We start from the raw sequence: 23,328 nt of genomic DNA on the forward strand, positions 1-23,328 counted from the left end.
AATAAAAAAATACTAATGGCGCACCTCACCTTGGTGCGCCATTAGTATGTATGTACTTATGGCGCACCGAGGGGTGGTGCGCCATTAGTATTGTGGCGCCCCTACTTCGTACCGATCCCCTCTCTCTCCCTCGCCCTCGCTCGCGATCCCCTTCCCCGATCTCCTCTCCCGACGCCACCATCGCCCCGCCCCGACACCACCATCGCCCCGCCGCCCTCGACGCCACCGTCGCCCCGCCCCGACACCACCGTCGCCCCGCCGCCCTCGACGCCACTACCGCCCCGCCGCCCAAGCGCCGCCCCGACACCACCGTCGCCCCGCCGCCCTCGACCCCGCCCCGACACCACCGTCGCCCCGCCGCCCTCGACCTTGCCCCGCCGCCCTCGACGCCGCCCCGACACCACCGTCGCCCCGCCGCCCTCGACGCCGCCCCGACACCACCATCGCCCCGCCGCCCCGACACCACCGTCCATCGCCCCGCCGCCCCGAACCAGGGAGCGGAAGCACGGCCGGCGTGCGAACGAGCGGAGAAGGCGGCCATCCTCGTCCTCAACCTGTCGTCGACATCGTCGATTCCAGCTCTCGCAGCAAGGTATGCGGCTGGTTCGTCCCCTGTCATGGCCAGATTGATTTTTTCGGTAAACTAGGCTAGGGTTCGATGGATTATGGAGATTCATGGTGATTCATCAGTGAATAAATTCGTTCCAAGAACAAGATCATGGTCATTTCCTGTGCTAGCTAGAGCCGTTGTCAGCCTGTGCAAGGTTCAGAACAAGTTGTCAGCGTCTTTGTGCTCTATAATTTGTATGAAAATAGCATCGCTAATAGTAATCACCGAGGGATAAAAAATACGAATGATATTATAGTTTTTCTATACTTCAAGTTTCTATTTTGTATATGCTCACCTGCATCTGCTCCGGTATAATGTCTTTGACGTGATAATGCAATTAAAAAGCAATATTGGTTGAGAGAAATTGCTGTACTGGTTAAGACAACTGATTTTCATACAATGGCAGCAGTGCACAAACAGTGTGAGTGGTGTGTACTTATTTCAGAGATGATTGGTGTCGGCTCAGCGGCTGCCATTTAATCAAATCACAATTCGTAGACTACTGATTCCTGAACTCTTTATGGTTTGTTGTTTCAACTCTTGAACTACTGGATCTTGCATCTGTGTTTAGCTAGTAGAGTATAAAATCCAAATTCTTATGACCAGAAGCATGAATGGTTGTTTTAATGTTGCTCTCTGTTAATGTCACTGAATCTGATGCAAATGATAATCTAAGCCCAAAAGAAAATTTTTCTAATTCAGTCAACGTCGAGCTGCTGTTCTCTGCTCATGTGGAACATTGCGTTACATTTTTGCATCTTCAGAAGTGCGGTTGTCCATGGCATGGAGTTTTTGTACTGTTGTTAAGGTTCAGGACAAGCCCGTGACTATCGTGTTTCTAGTAGCTAAAATCTATTTGTTCCTATTGGCATTGGCTTGATTGTTCTAAAACTATTGGCATTGGCTTGATTGTTCTAAAACTATCTAGTAGCTAAAATCTATTTGTTCCTAAAAGCGTGTCGAGTCGATATTCTCAATATATTATTCTTTATCAGTTTACAAGTTGATTAATTTCCTCTGATTATTCTCAAATTCTTGAATTATTTGTAATGTCTTGCAGAATTATTTGTGCCTTTGTTTTTTCCTAAGTTTAGGATGCACTCTGTTAGGTTTTAGAAAAAGTAGACGAGAGAGATTAAAGGGGTTGTGACCAATGCTCCTCCGTCATGTAATGTGATACATTTTTTTGACAATGTGTCGAAATGTCTTGCATTATGGGATGGAGGGAGTATTTGTCAGGTATGTGACATACTTCTCCCATAAACGTCAGGTATGTGACATTATAGGATTAGGGGTTACAAAAAACATCAGTTACAAAAAAGTTCAGATTGTAAAATGTTCATTTTGCAGCTAGTGCCCATTTTGAGTAATTGCTTAGAGGGATGATCCTGTGTGAGCTGGTGGAGTGATTTGTTTTCTACATAAAGCTCTTTAGTCAGGCTGGTTTTCGTGAAATACACATGAAGCTTCACCAGCTCCTGTGGGTGTGGGATCCATGTGACATGTGACATTGCATCCATGTCCACCTGGGATAATGATTTTGCAGGTACCCCGAGAGGCCCTTGAGTTTGCCGGAATGTCGATTAACTTCCGTTCCGGCAAATTCGGGTACTCCATATGTCCTATTTTCAGCAAAGGTCATGCTGAAATTTTCCGTGAATTTTAGCATGACTTTGCTAAAAATAGGACATATGGGGTACTTGTGACTAATGCATGGGCCGGGGTATCGTAGTAGTTAATTAAGTAGGATCAAGTGCCCCGGCGTACTTGTGACTAATGCATGGCTTTTAGGGTGCCTCGGTGTCGATAAAAACCGAAATGATGAAAGCTTAGGCTTTTAGGGTGCCTCGGCGTCGAAAAACCCTCAATGATAAAAGCTTAGATTTTAGGATGCCTCGGTGTCGACAAACCCTAAATGATGAGACCATGATCTTGTTCGTTGACAATAACCAACTTTTTGACCAAGCTTTATTTCTATTTAGAGAGAAACATGGCCCACAACGATGAGGCCGGGGGTTTGGGCGGCAAGGCATTCTGGGAGCTGTCCTAGGAGATGGAGGAACAACCTCACTTGTATGAGGCCGCCGCCTTCCCCACCGATCCTGAGACCACTGATGGTGCGGCCGAGGATGACCACACTGATGCCACCACTGATGGTGCCGCCGAGGATGCCACCATTGATGATGGCGGCGCACGCACAGATGGCAGCCAACCGAAGAGGCAACGGAAGGACCGGCGCCCGACCGTGCTCCACACCCTCAAGGAGGAAGTTACTGAAGTGGACTCCAACGGGAATCCAACGGTGCCCGAACGAATAGTCAAGGGGTACTCGCTTCAGCTCGGGTGCATTGTCCGGAGCACCGTCTCGATCAACACCGAGAACCTGAGGCATCCTGACAGAGGGAATTTGCGCAACCTCCTCTTCACGAAGCTGCACGAACGATACAAGTTCCCCGCTGAATTTGCAAACACAAGCCTCAAAGGGAATAAAGTGAACAATGCTGCCCTCACGAAGATGAGCAAGGCCCTGTCTACTTGGAAAAGCAATGTGAAGAGAATGATCGAGAAAGGTGAGAGTTATCAGAAGATCAAGGAGAAAAATCCTTCGATCACCGAAGATGACCACAACGACTTCAAGATCAATTGCTCGAGCACCGCAAACTCCCAATCAAGTGAGTGGGGGAAACAAATGCGGGAGTTGAACATAGGGGAACACACACTCGGTCCCGGCGGTTACAGAGTGGCGGAGCCTATATGGGACAAGGAGGAGGCGGACCGTACCGAGCAAGGCCTACCGCCCCTCTTCGATAAATACGGTGACAAGCAGACCAGGAACTTTGTCAGGGCCCGGTACAAGAAGGACCCGAAAACAAAGGAGCTTACCACGGATCCGAAGACCAGGCAGCTTCAGCTTGTTCTGGTAAGGAATACACCCCCGCGTAATTAGCTCCATATGGTTGCATTCTAATTAATGAAGCCAAATTTCTAAATGGTTCACATTCCTTCCGCAGGCAACTGAAAGCAGTAGCGCGGGGTCGACTAAGAGCAACCCTTGGGACACCACTCTAAATAGGGGGTTGAATGTAATGAAGAACAAGGATAAGCTCAGTAAGCCGACGTCAGCTGGTCGTGTGGCCGGCAAAGGCTTGTCGACAAAATGGGGGTCATACTATACCGCTGGTGTGCGGAAGGAGAAAAAGACCAGCTCGGAAAGCCAGGCGCGAGAGGTTCAAGAACTCAAGGCACAGGTGGCGTGGATTCCGGAGATTGTCCAAGAGCAAGTGGAACAACGACTCGGAGCGACGATCACCGCCATTGTGCCTACCTTGATCTCGGGGTTGAGTGCGTGGATTGCGGGCGGCCAACAGGGGCCGCCCCCGATTCCTAGCTTCACGGCTAGCAACTCGCATAATGCGATGGCGGGGCCATTGGTGCCTCCGGCGGAGGCGGCATTGGTGTCTCCGACGCCGGCACGGGAGCTTAATGCACCCGGGTGTACACCGGCCGGCACCTCTGTAGCAAGCGGCCCCTCTGTCAACTGCACGCCCGCCGTTGGCGGTGCCTCTACATTAGCCGAGCTCGACACCATCATCACGGTAACTAATTAAGCCTCTCTCGGCCGAGGACTTCATCTCCTTGCCTTTGACTGGGCATCCCTGACGCCCTACATGTTTTCGCAGGGCGCCGCCGACGTTCCGTGCACTCTCCTCCACTTCGTGAACAACGAGTTGGTCGATGTCGCCAAGGGCAAAATAGTTCAACCGGGCAACCCCTTGTTCCACGGTACCCAGATGCCACCCAACTTGTTTAGGGTTCAACTCGTTCAGGTGCTGCCAGGCTGCGACGAGTTGTTACCTCCGATTCGACCCGTCGGGGCCAACGATGATGACGTGATGACCCTCAGCGCATGCTTGAGCTGGCCCCTGCTTTGGCCGAAGAGCCAGATTCGTTTGGGGGCGGGGGACACCACCCCAAAGACAACACCGCCAGTCGTGCCGGCGCCAAGTTAGCCCCATGGCAAGACCGCCGCAACGGTGCCGGACATCCCTATGCCACTGGATCCAAACATGCATATGGCACAGGATCAGAACGACGACGACGACGATGATGATACATTTGGCAACATCGATCAGTACTTTGCCGATCATGGGTACGATGGCGACTTCATGGGGCCTCCTTCTCAAGAACCAAACCCAACAAAAGACGTGTGCGATCTAGCTCGTACCGCGGAGAAGCCAAGTTGCAACAGGCGCCGTCTGGCGTTCAGCTCTCAGGAGACGCCTCTAGCTGCCGACTTCACCGAGCCTCAGATAGGCGAGGTGCGAAATATTATCAGCCCCAACACACTCAAGAAGGCGGTCTGTGAGCAAAACTCGGTCCCATTACAGGAGAATAAGAAAGCACGCAAAAGAAAGACTAAGAAGGGTGCGAGCCAGCCGGCACAGAGTACGATCCGTGCTCAGGACGGGCCACCTTCACCGCAGGATATCTCGAGGAGGGTGCATGTGGCGGGTAGGGCGATGCTACCGACAAATATGCTCAATGCTGCAACCGGTGCTATGCGGAGTCTGCATGACAGTGTTCTTTCTTGGGAGAAGCGGCGTCTCAGGGAGAAGGATGTGGCATACCCAGTTTTCGCGGCCAAGGTGCCAGAGGGCAAGGGCTTTGTGGATAACTCCATCGGGCGTACGATCGTCCTGCGTTTTGATGACATCCACGCTATGTTGAACCTTCATCCGCTGCACTACACCTTCGTTCGGCTATTTTCGCTGAGTATGGAGATGTGGATCATTCGCGACAAGACCCCGGACATCGTGATAGTCGACCCCTTCTACATGCGTGCCAAGATCTTGGGCAGCGCTGGGGACCGGCAAGTCGCGAGTTCTTACCTCGAAGGCGTCATTCTGGCAAACCAAGATAAGGATAACTTCCTCGTGCCTTACTTTCCCGAGTAAGTCCTCCCCTCAACCGGCCCGTAACATATGAATTCTTACATTTCGATCGTTTTTCTTTTAACATTCCGTGTTTTCTGCAGTGACACATGTTGCACGCTCATCCTCCTAAGCCCCAAATATTCCATGGCCACGTATTTCGACCCGGACCGTCAGTCGAACGTAGACTACACAAATGTTCTTGATGATGTTCTCCCCGGCTACGCCAAATCTGGAGGCACCTTCACCAGGCCTATTCGTAAGTACGGCAAGCACGTGTTCTCCCACAATACGACGTTCTGCTGCGTCAAGCAGCAGCCTGGCGGTCAGAAGGGTGCCTACTACGCCATCCTTCACATGCGGGCGATCGTACGGGACCATCATCAACTTCTGCTACCAAGTAAACTCAAAGATTGGGCAAAGAGTGTGTCGGCAATCCAGGACGCGGACCTCCGACAAGAATTCTTTCGCATCCAGTCGGAGTTTGCGGAAATCATCCATCAAGATGTCCTTCGTACCTCGGGGCAGTTCTACCTCAACAATCAACCGTCCAACAGTGACATCGACACAATGCTACAAATGCAGGCTGACAACGACTGTTATTTCATGAGTCCCACGATAGACGGCAGCTTCATCCACGCTCCGGTCCCTTGAGTCGAGTCGAAAGCAGTGATGCTGTGTCTAGTTCTGAAACATCGATTGGCTCATGTTGTAATTAAACTTTAATGAACTTGTAGTATGTCTCTTTGGTTTTGAGAGTCGTTCAACGTAGATGTAATCGATGCTATTAATGTCTTGCTTTTCTCTTCCGATCATTCTGTTGCATACTTATATATTGCTTATGTATTGTCTGTGAATTGGTACTAATGTTTCATTTTGCTAGTGCAGAGCGATGCCGACGTATGTCGTGTACAAGGGTAAGGTTCCCGGAGTCTACGATGACTGGGAGGAGTGTCGGAGACAGGTTCACCGATTCAGCGGTAACAGTTACAAAGGGTACACCACTAGGGCCGAGGCCGAATCTAGATACGCCCGCTATCTAGCGGGGGAGGGGAGGGAGCGTTGGAGGAACTGGATGAAGACGAGTTTCATCGTGATGATGCTCATCGTGATGACCGCAGCTCTCTTCTATGTGATGGTAGTTTAGATGATCGATATCGACTTGTAATGTGAAGACAAACTCGCTACTCGCGGTCTCGAGACTTGTAATATAATGTTCTATCTTTGTTCGGTCTTTTCAATTCGGAGACTATTCGGAGACTAATATGATGAATTGTATTCAAAGACTTATGTTCTATTGTATTCAATGAATCTGTTGCTGATGTGTGCTGTCTATATTTTGTCAAATTATACATTTTGTAACCTGTGCAAAAAACAGAAAATAAAAAATAAAAAAAACCTAATATTCATACTAATGGCGCATCACATGACAGTGCGCCATTAGTATGACAAAGCATACTAATGGCGCATCACTGGGCAGTGCGCCATTAGTATGCCGCGGTTACTAATGGCGCATCTCGTGGTCGTGCGCCATTAGTATGCCAAAGCACCTGGGTATACATGGCCCCTGGGAGGCATACTAATGGCGCACCGTAGCCTATACTAATGGCGCACCAGTGGTGCGCCATTAGTATACCAGATACTAATGGCGCACCACTGGTGCGCCATTAGTAAAAATTACTAATGGCGTGCTAGTAATGGCGCACCAGTGATGCGCCATTAATGGCCAAATTAGGTGCGCCATTAGTAGCGGTTTTTCTAGTAGTGGCTCTTTCTCGGACAAAAACGATATATCACCATGTTTGAGCCCAATTCGACCTATTCACATTGTATACTCTCTCACGCACATCGTCTATCTAGGTCACTCTCTCCAACCCGTCTCACTCTTTCGATCGCACGACGACCCTATGTGATCGGTTGACCTTGCTTCCTCCCACGCACAAAATATATCTACACGTCTGTGACTGGATCATCTCTCAAGCTCTATCTTACAGCCCTCACCCTTACCAAAAGCTCAATCGGACAATATCTCTTCGGAGCATATATATTTGTTCAATAAATGTCGGACCACACTCACTTTTTCTCTCTATCTATATGTCTCTCGATTGACCTCGCTTTCTCACACCGTATCTTCCACGCGTTGAAGCTACTACCTCTCCATCCCTCGCAAAGCCGGAGCTATTTACATTGCGAGGGGCACTCCAACCTTGTATTAATTTGTGTAGGCATTTATTCTGGTCGGTTTAGATTATATTTTCGTAGCATTCGTCCCACAACTACTCCAAACACCGTTGCAACCCACGCAACTCCCCTAGTTGATTTCCCTCTGGCTCGATCATTGCTCTCTCGCACGTCCTTTCTCGCCTTCAACGTCGCACCATGGTATTATTGAAAAAACTATGTTGTTCTCTTTAATTATTATAAATAAGCTACAAAACTACACACCGATAGTCCATTTGGAATGGAACAAATTTCGACCCACAAATTAAAGTGCTACAAACAACACACCGAGGGGCCCACATGTCATGAAACAAATTTGGACCCATATACAAATTAAACAACAAAGAATGAGGATCAAACATGCGACCGGGCCTTCAAGCCGCATGTCAATAGGCAACATACGTAGAATAGCAATGTTTGTTGTACCCCGTTTGTTCACATAATGTTTTTATATTACCACAGCCTAATTAATGGATAACATTTAATATTATTTTTAGTACTATTCGCCTTCACTTACTGGTGGGTTCCATGTGTGCTCTCTCTCTCCTCCCCTTCTGCGTTTAGACGCACGGGCAAACAGGAAGAACTCGCGGGCGAAGTTGTCGTTGACCATATCTGGACGCGTTCACAAGTCACGGCACCAGTTTCACATACTAGCAGCACTAGTCAGTGTGTACGTGCAATGCACGTTAATTTGGAAGTATATTAAGTGCATGCGGATATTAACTACTAGGATATTATTTGCGTGTTGTCATGTGATTAGCACTATTTTTGGCATGAAATTAACTGCACGCTAAACGTGTTGAGCGCTCGACATTGAAGCAGTCTGGGTCGTTGGATGACAAGGAATACATGTGGCTTGATGACGTTTTATATTTAATTTGATATAGCTCTAGCAGAACATTCAATCGATCAAACCATACATTTCATTCAGTTTGACTCCGACTTTAAATTATACGACGATCGATATAAAATAAACGGAAATGATAAACGTTCGGATTTTAAGCATGGCAATCCGAATGTTTTTCATGGCAAATTTAGATTACGCGGCGGCAACGGGGGCATCTCGCGGTGGGAAGCGGCTCCTCTGCCGTGCTCTGTGTGTCATCGGGCCACTGACCGACGGTGATGGCGGCGTCTTGCGCCATTGTTGGCGTACTCCTGGATGTTGGCCTAGCTTCAAGGAAGGCCAAAATGTTCTGGACTTCGCAGCGAGTCAACTGGCAGGAGGAGGCAACTGGCGTTGGTGCAAGGAAGTGGTCGACGGCGGCCATCCATGCCGCTGAGGGGGGCACTGGCACCCGCACGGGGACAGGCGCTGTCAACGGTGCGGCGGAGACATTCGTGTGCATAGGCACCGGCACGGGCGCACACATCAGTGCACGCGTATGCGCATGCGCTGGCAGGTGCACGGGTGTGCGCGTCAGTGCACGCGCAGGCGCATGCGCTGGTAGGTGCACGGGCGCATGAAAGTCGGCGGGGACCTCGTGGAACCCCGTGGCATCAAGCTCGGCGACAATGTGCGGCTCCCAGCCCATCAATGCCACGGGGATGGGAGCTGGCGTAGTCGGGGCGACGGGAGCCGGAACGGGAGCGGGGACAGGCGCGGCGTCTTCCCGCAAGGCCAGTTCAAGATCGTCCCAAAGCGCCTTATGTTCTTGAGACTCCGGCTGGGTGTCTTCCTCATGAAACTGGAACACTAAGAGCAGACCATTGTGATGCGGCATGGCGTATGTTTAGGTCAGGCTAGTTGGAGGTAGACGACAGGAGAATCAGAGAGGAAGAGAGAGGATTCTAGCGATACCGGGTAGTGCGGTGTTGATTTTAAACTGTGGCGCCGGCGACATTAAAAGTGGGAGCAGTTGGGACGACGGTGGGCGGCGGAGCCTGGTCAAAGGGCTCGCCTCCCGGTGAGGCTGCACAGCGGTCTGCTCGCACGCCTCCCTAACAGCCGGTGCAGCGGTCTGCTTGCACGCCTCCCGTTGACTCACACGCTTGCTGGGACGGCACCTGCCAATGAGAAGCGGGGACTCGTGGCGGCACGTAAACGCCCACGGTTTCAATAGTGAAAGCGTCCGCCTTAACGTGACAGGTCTTTGTTCCAAAATACCTTGGCTCTTCATTTGTGCAACTTGTCATATGCAGCTTGTCTCGAATTGAAGAAAAAACTTACGAAGTAATATTTGTGCCATATCACGTGACCATGCTCAGTTTCAAGAATTTATGCTCACTTTTGGATTTTCTGAAATTTAAGATCCAGGATTCGAAACAATATCATAACCTGCATCATGCAATAAATTTTCAAGCCATACATCTGTCCTATTGTATTTCTTAAGAAATGATTTGGTCAAACATTTTGCTTAGTTAAACCTCCTTTCCAGTTTATAGGGCTCAATTCAAAAATCTCACCAACCAAGGTAGATGGTGAGTGGTGGAACAATTATTGTAGTTTGCAAAACCACTCAATTAATGCACTTGTTTTCCTCAAAAATTGTGTTTACGAATGCATTAATTGTGATGCATGCATGCATAAAGTACATGCATTGGTCAATTTTTTCTTAATACTTGCATGTAATGATTTATTGCACCTTGAAATCTGAACATGTGATGGGGAACAACCAAATTGAGACTTATAAAATGGGAAGACTAAAATTTTGAGATAAGCCCTATAAACCGGAAAGGAGGGAGTAAAAGGATAATCCCTCCATACCAGTGCATTGCCTGATATATTAACTCAAGTACTAGGCACGAACAAACGGGCTCAATTCTGTGCTCATCCTGGTGTAGTAGTAGTAGTACTAGGCAATGCGGTTGACGGGTGACCTTGACGAGCGGCGACCGAGGGAATTGAACCATGTTCGGCACGGTAGGTAACATTGTCTAGTTAGTAAAGCATCCCTCCGTTGTTCATCGGTAGTCATTATGGACCGGGGACAATAGGGGAATTTCCTAGGGCTGGAATTCTGGCCGCCAGATATTTCGACTTGAAATGCTGAGGCTCGACTGGTTGGGGTTGCCTAATGTGCGTACCACGCACGCCACCGAAGGACACGAGCCCGTTTTTTTAGGATCAACACGAGCCATGGTCTGGCTGGTACGCCGTTGGGTCCTACCATTTGAGAATACGAAAGGAACCTTTTAAATTGCCGAACGAATCTATGTGTATTACAATACCCGTATTTTCCTTGCAAATACTAATCTCAACGTGGTAATTGATTTATGACGAGTTGTTGAATTAGAGTGAATTTGTGATATAGTGATCTCAAAGTGGATTTCACATTCCATGGTATCCCTAGTAAGTTTTCCAATGCAAATTCAAATTTAAAAGATTAACAATATGGAGGTGAGAAAACTTTGTATGTATCAAGCATATGACCACACACACACACACACACGAACACAACAACAATCCAATAAGTATAGTGCATATATTTTTCCAACCCATGCATGTATGACACGAGTTCAAAAATACTCCTTCTATTCCTAAATATTAGTCTTTTAGAGAGTTCAACAAGTGACTACATACTGAGCAAAATGAGTGAATCTAGACTCTAAAATATGTCTATATACATCCGTATGTGCCAGTCCATTTGAAGCCTCTAAAAAGACTAATATTTAGGAACGAAGGGAGTAAAATGTAAGACATCCATGGTCCTCAGTTCAATATTTAAAATGAACATGAAACTGAAACATGAATATTAAGTCTAGTACTACAGTACATGCAAATGTTGTGTTTAGGTGGAGCTATGATTGTCGGGGGTCAACCCCTCGACCTTAAATAAAATTGTGGAGCTCTGTTTAGGGTTGTTTAGATTATATTTGTCCCCACCCTCCCAACCACCGATTGGTTGTGCACCCCCCACCCCTCCTCCCCGGGAGAATATCATGTGCCCCCAACCTTACATGCTATATGCCGATACAAGTTGCTTGGAGCTTGTAGATCTGAGTTATAGCAGCTCACATGATGTGTCTTAATTTTTTTGCAGGAAACCTTGATGAGTTTGAGAATTGCAAACAATTTGTAGAAAAACTACTTAGATGCCCTTTGATCCCATATCCAACGACCTCAAAGCTCGTATTCTCCTGTATGTAAGAATATCATCTGCCACCACACCTTAGATGCTTTGGTGATACAAGCTCTTCGGAGGCGTTGGATTTGTGACCCAACACCTCCTCGGTGGTTCGAATGGTTTTTTTGCAGAAAAGCCCCAAAAGAGTTCGGCCACTGCTTACAAGCACAAAGACTGCTCAGATGCCATTGGATCTTAGATCAAACGACCTCCAAGCTCGTATCACCATAGCATCCAAGCTGCGATAGCACCTTATGTTTTCTCGCACGGGAGAGTATGAGGTGCTCCCGCACCGTAGATTCTATGGTGATACGAGTTCACTGAGATCTAACGGCCCATAGTAGGAGGTTTGAATGTTTTTGCAATATACGGCTGATAGAGTTTGGGAAATGCACAGAAAGTACAAGTATTATGCATGTGCCATCTGATCACTGATCATACGACCTAGATGCTCATATCACCGTAGCGGGTAATTAAGCTACGGGGAGCACCTAATATTAGCACCGGGGAGCCGTTGGATCGAAGATGCAGCGGCACACACGAGGCCTGAATGTTTTATTTGCAAAAAAAACTTTGGAGAGTTTGGAAATTGCGCATAATTACAAAGACTACTCCCAAGCCATTGGATCTCACTTCCAACGGTGTAAAAACTCGTATCACCATAGTATCTAAGCTGCAGGGTGGATGTGATATTCTATGTCGTTCTCATTTTTGTTCATAAACTTGCAAAATACGTGTAACTCGTGTCGTTACTTGTCTAACCGCGCAAAGTGTTTGTTCAAAAAAACCATCCTACACTGAAATATCGGAACAACACACGGGGGTCCCACTTGTCATTAATCAAATTTGGACCCAAACTAACAAATCTGAAAGACGAGATTCGAACTGGCAACCTGGACTATAAAGCATAAGTCAATAGCCTGAAAAAACGAACGGTTGTTGGCTTTGTCCCATAACTTGATTTTATACAGTACTTGCGTTGAGTAGAGTAGAGGGAGTGCCTCGTCAACACGTGCATGACCGTTGTCTCACTTACTGGTGGGTCCAAGGTCTGCGATCTCAATCTCTCTTCTCTCCATCGTCTAACCTTTGCACGGGCACACACGAAGAGCGGCGCTAGCTTGCCGTGGTGTTATTACAACTAAAAAAAGTTTGGAAAATAGAAGAATCGCCTAGAACAAGAGACGTTGTGGCTGGTCGAGACGGAGCTAACCGTGCCACGTTTGCATGATGAAGCTGTGTGGCTAGTGGGGTGTTTTCGACCGACTGGCTGGGTCCTGAGGTCGAACCATAGGTACTACGTCTGATACAGTATATTTTTACATGCACATTTTTCCTCCGTGCCGAGACGTGGCACACCCTACCGCGTGGTTTCGGGGTCCTCCCGGGTGGTGCACGCATATATTCTTCCTGACGTGGGACGACCTACCGCGCGTTTTCTGGGTCCTCCTCGGTCGTAGCGCCGAAGCAAGTAAATGAGTCGTCAAATCACGAAGACCACCTTTCCCGCCGAGTACAAGCACGGTGGCTAGCTAGTTGGGCTAGTTTGACCGATTAGCTAGGCCGCCGCCACATTTGTTTTTTCACCCTTTTTTTATCTACTTGTCGGCAGGTAAATTTAAATATCCACCGCGGCGTTGCTCTGGTGTTTGGGTGCGGCAGGATTTTTAATTTTCTGATTGACGGGAGCAGGCGCGACAGGATTTTTAATTTTTTGATTGACGAGAGCAGGCGCGGTAGCAATTAGTCACGATGACTCCGCCTATAAAAACCCACTGCTCCCTAATGTGAGAAGTCGTCGACTGGTGTTTTACCGTGGTGAAAACCAAAAGATTCCCCGCTCCTCGGCTGGCTCCCTCCGCCTTCCCATAGATTGCATTGCCTTTCAGCCGTTTCGCCCCCTTTGCTTCCTCTCCCCCATTGCTTCTACCTAGTGCCATGGCGGCGCGGCATATCACGGAGTCCGAGGTGAGGCGCCTGACACAGGAGCTCCATGCCAAGGATGCGGAGCTCAGGGCCAAGGACGTGGAGCTCCGTGAGCTCAAGGAGGAGAGGAGTGCCATGCTCCTCCGTTATGTGCGGGAGTTCACGGAGCCTCAAAAGTGGCAGGCGTCCACCACAAAGAGGCTCGAGGCGTCGGCGGCGTTGCTGCAGAAAGCGGGAGATACGATAGGCCGTCAGGGGAGCCGGCTGGAGCGCGAGCGGGCCGATCGTGATGAGGTCTAGGATCGCCTCAGCCACTTGGTGAACCAAGTTGCCACGCACGTGTTGCGGCTGCGCGATGCCTACCTTCGTGCCAGTGCGACGATGCCGGCCGTCGGGCTAAACCCGTTCGACCACCCGGTCGACTTCAACAACATGCGGCTTCCTAACCTAGTCTCCTTCTTCACATATATCTCCGAGGAGCTGAGCCGTCTCCGCGCGATGGTGGGGGCTGAGCTGGACAAGGAGGGGTTGCACACTGTCGTCGCCGTTGCCGGACGAATCCTTTCAGGGCTCCGTCACTGGAATCCATCCGTGCCATTGGACGCCGTCTTTGACGAGCTGGCTCCCGTCGACCGGGAGTGGGCTCTGCGGGCGGTTGCACCCTGCATCACCAATGTCGTGCGCCTCGAGAAGCAGAGGGACTTCGGTGGTGTTTAGGCACCCTCTACATGGGCATGTCCTCTCGGCACAACATGACCATTGGATCAAATTCAGACGGTGCAGATCAGTCACTATAGCACAAAGCGTGTCGGTGCGTTTGGTTGCATTCTCATCTCAATATAGTTGTTTCCTCTTCGTGTATTTTTTCAACCTACTAGTGTGGATTCATGCACCCTTCATGCACTCTGCCAAACACCCAAAAGTGGGTTGAGAAGGGAACTTTTGCTCCCATCCCGTGCACCCTTCATACACCCTGTCTAACACTATAGGATGTGCTTCATATGGTTCATGTTTCGTGGAGTACTGTAGCACAGTACTCTCCGTGTGCTGTGGACCTAGTTCTGTTAACATTGATCTCACCGTTCATTCTCGACCGGACAGTCGAAAAAGTAGTACTATGTTACATATAGGAGTAGTTGACATGCGCACAACATCATTTGTTATCGTCATATCTTACTGTACTACACTAGCAACAAGATTGTGTAGTACTGACGTATGAACCACTACACATGCCTAGTAGTAGGAGCACTGTGTATGTTCAAGTGGCTGCCGTGTTTCGCACTCCTCCGTCGTAAGAGTGGAAACGCTTGTTGTAATCATTTTTTTCTTCAGAATGAAAAACAGTGGACACGCTCTACCATGCAGATCCTCCTCCAGCTATGCACTAAATTACTCACTTTCGCCGACGTGTGGGACAGCCAGCACCTGGGTCCACCAGCCATGCACTAAATTACTCCGTAGTAGAGTGACGGTAGACTACCCCGATCGAACCGCCGCAGTAATGCCCAATGAGCCGTCAAATCCCAAAACCCCCTCCTTTCCAGCAGTAAGTTGGACGGACGAAGCAACCATCATTTCACTCTTCTCTCTCAGCTTCCTCTCTTGAAGAAAACCCCCACTCGCTTCGCTTCTCCCTCATCTCGTTCCTCCTTTCACTCTTCTCTCTTAGCTTCCTCTCTTGGATGGACGCTGGAGCACCGGCCGACGTGATGTCTATGGCTCTGGCCAAAACCGTTGAGGCTCATGGTACGAAGAAGCGCAAGCACCCCACCGAGACTACCGCAGACAAGCTCAAAGCCATCGCCCTGTCCAAGCCCCCTCTCCGGGATCCCTCATTAAGCAAGTCTAGGTAATGTCTCTTGTTGACGATCTTTTTCTCGATCTTGATCGTGTTTTTTCATCTAACACGCAACACTAGTACTGGTAGTACAACTTTCTGGGTGATCTTGCATGTGATTTTAGTGTGCCAAATGATGGTTCTAAATTCCTCTTTTGACCAAAACATGCGAGAGGTTGACATTGATTTCTTATAGATTACTTTCAACTACTCCCTCTGTCCCAAATTTCTTGTCTTAGATTTGCCTAGATATGGATGTATCTAATACTAAAATGTGACTTGATACATCCATATCTAGACAAATCTAAGACAAGAATTTTGGGACGGAGGGAGTACTTTATGAACATCAATGCTACCTTTTAAGAGGGTATATTTGCCTCAGTAACTTGTGTTATGGATATTGCATGTAATCCCTCTACTCTCATGCCTTTGAAGACATGTTCTAGTGTCTTTGTTCACTCATTTTTGTGCGTATATGTAGTCATATATGGAGTATAATATCGAAAATCATCTTATATTTTTGAACGAAGGTAGTAATAAAATATGGTTTCTGTTTGAATTAGAACCAGGTCCGCGATGGAGATGAAGTTCTCAAAGTCATGCCTTGTGAACTAGAAGACCTGATGATGAGTTCTACTGCTGAACTATCCAGCTGATGTGTCCTTGTCGCCACGTGTCCTGAACTAGTGTTTTCCTGTAGCATTGTTGTCAGGCGTGTTCTCGAGGTTGTACTTGACCACAACAATTTCCTGGCTGTGCCTTCGATTACGAAGGGTGTGGTTCTTGTAAAGCTTCCCAACAAATCTGATGCGGCTTGTCTTCATCATCATGTTTATGAGTGGAAAGACCACTCTGTTAGGTTATCCAAGGTTGACAAGATGGTGATGGTGCATGTAGACATCTCACACGAAGTCCATGGCCTAGTCAGTTATGCGGGGTTCATCTCGTAGGTCGGTGGCAAGAAATAGTTTGCAGAGTTTAGTTAGTGCAACTTTGCTTGTCTGTAGTAAGTACTATTGTTCAGTACTTGATTTGTGTTTGTGAACCCTGTATTGTTTATTAGTACTGCCGCTTTTTGTGTGTGGTCAGTCCTGAGAACGGTCTATGTTAATGTCTGTCCACTCAATTTAGTCTATACATTTTGAAGTATCCACATCATATTTTTTGTGAGGACGGTTTATCAATTATGTCTACACTCCAATATCTGTATGCATTGCAGGGTTTATCGCACCCATCAGGATTTCCAGTCCCATGTATGTTCGGTCCATACGATTTGTCACGATCTTTGGACTGTCCTGCTTGTGGGAGTAGGCAGGGCCCCTGCATGCCACGCGTAGTTGGACGATCAATCTTCTGTTTAGTACTTCAACATAGTGATTTCCTGGTAAGGATTCACTCGTGTCACATCAAGTAAATCTTATTGATTTACTGTCTAAATCTTATTGATTTAATGTCATGTTTTTTCTTTTCCTGCAATTTTACGATGCAGGTTTTGCCATGTGACATTCATCACAGAATAAACCGTTTGGTTTGCTCTACGATGGCTATTTTTGTAGGTTTCACTTCTTATGTCGTGTCAGTAACGAAGGCACTGTCCATCACTTATATTACTGGAAAAATTGGATCAGTCTGTTGTCTGAGTACAAGCTGAATCCCTATGATGAACTGCAGTTTGGTTTAACAAAAATGCCACAATTAGTCCTTCTTGCGTTTAAAAGAAATGAAGAAAAAAACTGGATCATGGTCACGAATCCTAGTCAAGTTAGAAAGTTGATCATAGCAGACCAGACATGATCGCCGCTGTCTCGCACAGATCGAGCACCGGCAGTTGCTCTAGCACTGACAACGGCAGCAGCTCAGTCCGATCCAGCTGAGGATTGGGTACCGACCGCGTCAGCGGATCAGTCTGATCTACCGGAGGATCGGGCATCGACACCGGCACTAGCTCTACAAGGAGCACCATCTCCGGCAGCAGCAGCGGCTTCGGCACCTGCACCAACACTTGCACTTGCATTTGCTCCGGCCCGTGCAGTTGCACCGGCAACAGACTGGGCAGCAGTTCGCACTTCATATACCAAAGTCCTTACAAAAACCGACATGTCCACCTTCTTGGTAAGCATTGGCCGCCCAAGTGCTTCGTTCTTTTTCTTTCCATGTTGTTTTACATGATTCACTGTGTTGATCTAACTATTTGGGTATGTCTTCTTGTTTTCAAACAGAGAATTCCTATAGCAACGAGGGAGTTGTTCAACAATCCGGGCGACTGCGGTCAAGTTTCTCTTACCATGCGCAGCCTTGGTGTGAATGAACCTGCTCAGTATGCCGTAAGTACAAAGGATGGTCGCATGATGATTGATGCTAAAGGATGGTCAAGGTTCAAATCTAAATCATATCTTGCGGTAGGGGATGATGTCAAAATCCAACTTTCTCGGCAAGGAGAGCTGGTCCAAATCAACTTTGAAATTCTTCAGTAGCAGCACGCAACTGCCGAACTGATCTATCCTCCAAGAGATTTTGATGTAATAATCTGGCATGGTGAAACAAGTGTCCTGTGTGTATAAGTACTACGACAGTATTATTTATCACATGGCATATCGTTGATAGAATTGCAACTCTAATTGTTGGTTAGGAACTGTCGTTCGATTTCATTCCAACAACTCCCGTGCTTTATTCAATTTTGTGTATTCGCCTTGCGACAGCATCTAAAACTAGTGCAGTACCGATCGCTTGCAATATGAAAAGCGCTGAGGTAGAACACATGGGCCCCCAAACATGCAGGGTCGGCCCGCGGCCCAAAGTCCAGAACCGTGAGCCTATCTGAGTATTATATTCTCAGCTGAACCCCCATAATGCTCGTGCGTTGTAGAGGGAGTATATTTCTCGGCAAGGTGAGCCTGTGATATAAAAGATTTGTATATTTCTTTACAGAGGGAGTATCTCTCTGTCAAAAAATATATTTATGTGTAACTAGTTACTCCTATCTTTCTACTTCCTTTCGCTGATATGTGGGGCAACCGGCAATGGGGTCCACATGCCATATGCACAAATTAGAGTGCACAACTTCACGGTAGACACACCCCGGTCGTAGCGCCGCAGTAATGCCCAATGAGCCGTCAAATCACAACCCCCCCCCTTCTAGCTTTAGCAGTAAGCTGGACGGATGAAACGGCAATATTTCACTGGGCCTGAATCCCCTTCTCCCTCGTCTGCTTGTTCAGAGAAAACCCCCGCTCGGCGATTGCATAGGGTTTTCTCATGGAGAACCAGGTACGAATTCTTCATCCATCCCCGATAAATCCAAGTCCCTTGGTCGGAGGTAATCCTAGGATGGCAGCTGCCGCCGTTGATGCATTTTTCTTCGTACTGAATCTAGTGTGTTTCAGTTGCAGTGCCCAAAGTGCGAGTACCCCACAGATTTCTGCGCCCACAGCGAGACGCCACACTTGTTCCTTCTCATCCTACCACAGCATTTTGAAATGCGCACGGTATGTTCCTAGAATCCTCTTCTCTATCCGGGAGGGTGGGGTTTTTTTGAACATGCTGTGTTCTCATATTATTTTTCCTGCAGTGTATTATTCGCTCTGTCAGAACACATGTACTCAAGATGCTCGGCCTTGCCATAACTGAATACACTAGTTTAATGGTCACAGTGAAGACAATCCATGGATATTGCTTCCGAGTTGGGTTCATGAACCAAGAAGATCGCTGCTTTTTTTATGGCCAAACTTGGATAAACTTTCTCAAGTGTTACGGACTGAAAGTTGGCGCACGAATGTTGATGGAAATAGCAGAACCTAGTCTCATCTTCACTGCGATCTTCCACCCCGACGTCGTTCCAATTGTTCATCCATGTTAGTTTTGTATCTGGTTCTTGCTTGTTGCCTCAATTACTTCTTAATCCACCTATTCTGTCTAACTAGTCACAATTTAACTTTAGAAGTAGCAACAAATCTCTCATGAAGATGCTACTTCTAACTAATATTGTCTTATAATTGGTGGCACGTGTAGGTTTTTTCAGAGTTAAGCAGTCTGCTCGTTTGTTACTCTGTAATAACTTGGCTGTTACTAATGGCACTGAAGTTGACTGGATCGACATCCACAAGTTCCTACACTTTATTGATCGTCTTGAGGTCCTTGTGGGGCGTTTCAATGGTGGAAGGCCACGTGGGATATGTGTGCCACTGCTGCACTCGTTGAACAGGTCCAACTGTGTCGAGAAACTTATGGTACGAGCTGTTTTCTGTTATATATGTTGTTCATAAACTATTGCTTATACACAGTTTTACATCTGTGATCTTCTTGAAAAAGGAACTGCCGAGTTCTATTGTTCCTATACAGATGCCTGACCATGGTCGGGTCAGACTTGCGCTTGGTCACAACATGATGTTTATGTCGACCTACTCAATTCCCCTTGGAGGTGAAAAGATACTTATTCGTGGGTGGTCTCAGATAATGAAGGCCCGTCCATCTTGGAGATTAGGACAGAAGATTATGTTCATGCTTTTCCATGGCTCTAAAGCGAACATCCTGTTTATTGACCACGTTGTGAGATGAAGCAGCTTTCAGAAGGTTGTGGATGCGCGGGGTGGTGCCTGGGCCTTTTCCTGGGGCTTGGCGGCCTCACCCTTGGTTAACTGTAGGTAAAGTAGCACTGTTCGAGGCGTGCTTTGTACGGTTGAACCTGTATAAGTACTCATACTGCTTTCAGCTTTGGTTGTTAAGTGCCCCTGCTTGTTTCAGTTAAGGTTGTTAAGTACTCCTCCTGCTTTTACAGTCTGTCGTGTTTCTTCAGTCCTGTCTTCCTCCAGCCGCCAAAACCAAACCAGCGCCGGCGGGGCCGCCTGCTTCCGCCTCCCACGGTTGGCTGCGCCTCAGCGCACGCATCGCCGCCCCACCGTCTCCTAAATCGTTAATGCCTACGTCCTCCGCGTGCTTTGGTGCGCTCGCCGCGGCACCGCCCTCTCGCATTGTCAACATGGTCAACAAACAACAGGAATCGGCAGAAGTACGTGGAGAGGATGACAGAAGGGGCCCACCACGTCAGCGTATGGAAAAATAAAATGCTTCCTCCTAGTGTTTTCCTGACATCTGGGACCCACGACATTGTGAGCGTATATAGTCGATAGACAAGAGAACATCACAAGATCAGCTGACACCTGGGACGTGGCTACTCGAGCAGTATTTTTTTGTTTGGTATTGTCGAGACGGAGTAGGGTTTGAACTGGGCTGTGGCCCGTCTAGCCCAGGCTTATATTTTATGTTCACCATGTGACCAGCCCAGCTATTTTTTCTTTGTGAAAATGAGCCCAGTTTATTTTTTCTGAAGAATACCCAATCCAGGCCTACTTATTTTTCTACGCCCTGATGGGCTGCAACTCTTTCAAGATGCCTGCAAATCTTGAAAGTAATATGAAATGGGTTGTAAATATAAAAACAGATGACAAATTGGCAATTACTTTATAATTTCTTATTTCTTTCACATTTTCAGATTCCTATTTCATTGGGCATTAACCTAATTCAAATATATCTTCAAAGTACTTTAAATCTAGCTCAACATTTCGGTATTAATAGTTTGGAACCCACAGAAATATGCAAAATTGGCCCTGGCCAACCAAAAAAACGACTGCAATAAATTGCATAAGAAGTTGCCATGAGCTATATATAAATTATTAAAAAAAAGAGGGAGTGGTCTGACTTGTGGGCCTGTTTAGTTGACGCGTATGCAAGATTTTTTTAGTTATTATATACTACATCAACAAACAATTATAGCAGACGTAACCGTTGGATGTCAATCCAACGACCGTCGTGTTTCTTCAATCTCTCATCTTCTTGCTCCAGCCGCCAAAGCAGCGCCGGCGGGACCGCCTGCTCCCGCCTCCCGTGGCCGGTCGTGCTGCCGCGCAGGCCTCAGCGCCCCCTACTACTCCCATCACTGGCCAGGGCATCCCTCTACTCACACACACCCCCTGTTATTCTGCGGCGATGACAGCCTCACACCGCAGCCGAACCGGTGAACCCTCGTACTCCTCTCCGCGCTGGCTTCCACTGCCGCGTCTTCCCTGGCTCTGTGTCGTCCCCTTCCTAGGCCTCGCTGTCGTCCACCGCCGTGGTGCTCTCGGCGCGGCGTGGTCAATGTGGTCAACGACCGACTTCCATCGGAAGAGTACTGTACGTGGAGAGGCTGACAGCTGGGTCCACGGCAGCCGCAAGGAAGTGCCTCCTTATTACGCGGAAAATAATTATTCCTCCACCTGATAGCTGGGATCCACTGGACGGGCCACCAGTATTTTCGCGAAAAAACATTTCCCCCTGACTGCTGGGACCCACAGGTCGGGCCTCCGTATTTCGCGGAAAAAACGTTCCCCCTGCTGTCAGCTCGGACCCACCGGAAGTGCCCCATTATTACGCACAAAACAATGAATACCCCCCTGCTAGCTGGGACCAACCTTGCTGGGAGGCTGGCTTGTGGGCCTACTAAGTTGACTGGGACGGAGGCCTTTGTCAACTTTAGTCAATATATGAACGATTCTAGCTCTAGTGACCGTACAATGTCCATCCAACGGCCGTAGTGCTTCTTCAACCTCTGGTCTTCTTGCTCCAGCCGCCCAAAGGAGCGCCGGTCGTGCCGCCTGCTCCTGCCGCCCGTGGCCGGCTGTGATGCCGCGGAGGCCTCACCGCCCCCTACTACTCCCACCGCTGGCCAGGCCATCCCTCTACTCACCCACACCCCCTGTTATTCTGCGGCGACGGCAGCCTCACACCGCACTGAACCAGTGAACCCTCATACTCCTCTACGTGTGGGCATCCACTGCCGCGTCTTCCCCGTCTCTGCGTCGTCCCCTTCCTAGGCCTCGTCATCATCCACTGCCCTGGTGCTCTCGGCGCGGCGTGGTCAAGGAACGGCTTCCATCGGACGTGGACTGTACGTGGAGAGGCTGACAGCTGGGTCCACGGCCGTAGCAAGGAAGTGCCTCCTTATTACGCGCAAAATAATTATTCCTCCACCTAACAGTGGGGACTGACCGTACGGGCCACCGTATTTCACGAAAAAAACATTTCCCCCTGTCTGCTGGGACCCACTAGCTACATCTTCGCACGCAAGGAAGTGCGTCCGAAAAAAAACGATTCGCCCCCCTGACTGCTGGGACCCACCAGCTACATCTTCGCACGCAAGGAAGTGCGTCCGGGCAAAAAAAAACAATTCGCCTCCCTGACTGCTGGGACCCAACAGCTACATCTTCGTAGGCAAGGAAGTGCCTGGCAGTCGGGACCCACCTGGTCGAAGCGTACGTAGCGTTGTCATTCTGGTCGCGAACGTGTACGTACATACTGGTTGTTGTAGAGCCGCGCACATGTCGTAGTGGAGGCGTGCACGTAGCATGTACACGTACGTACAGCGGCCAGGGTGCAAGAAAGAAAATACGGCCACGTATGTGTACATACGGGCGGGGTCTCGAACGCCTACTCGCGCATACGTACATGGCTAGGTCGGAACGGAGAAACAACGTTGTCGTCCTGTTCATGGGGAGCCAACCGGCTGGGTCAGAATGGAATGTGTGGTCGTGTTCATCGGAAGGGCTTGGACGGAACAGGTGATGGAAACGAGGCCTGGCGTACCGCACAACGGAGGAAACAGCCTTGTGTTCGACCGGACACGTTCGAAATGGGATCCTGTTCATCGGGAGGGGTCTGGCGTACCACAAAACGGAGGAAATGGACCTCCTACGGTCGAAA

The sequence above is a fragment of the Triticum aestivum genome, chromosome 5B (assembly GCF_018294505.1).
Source record: "Triticum aestivum cultivar Chinese Spring chromosome 5B, IWGSC CS RefSeq v2.1, whole genome shotgun sequence".
In the NCBI taxonomy this organism is placed as follows: Eukaryota; Viridiplantae; Streptophyta; class Magnoliopsida; order Poales; family Poaceae; genus Triticum; species Triticum aestivum.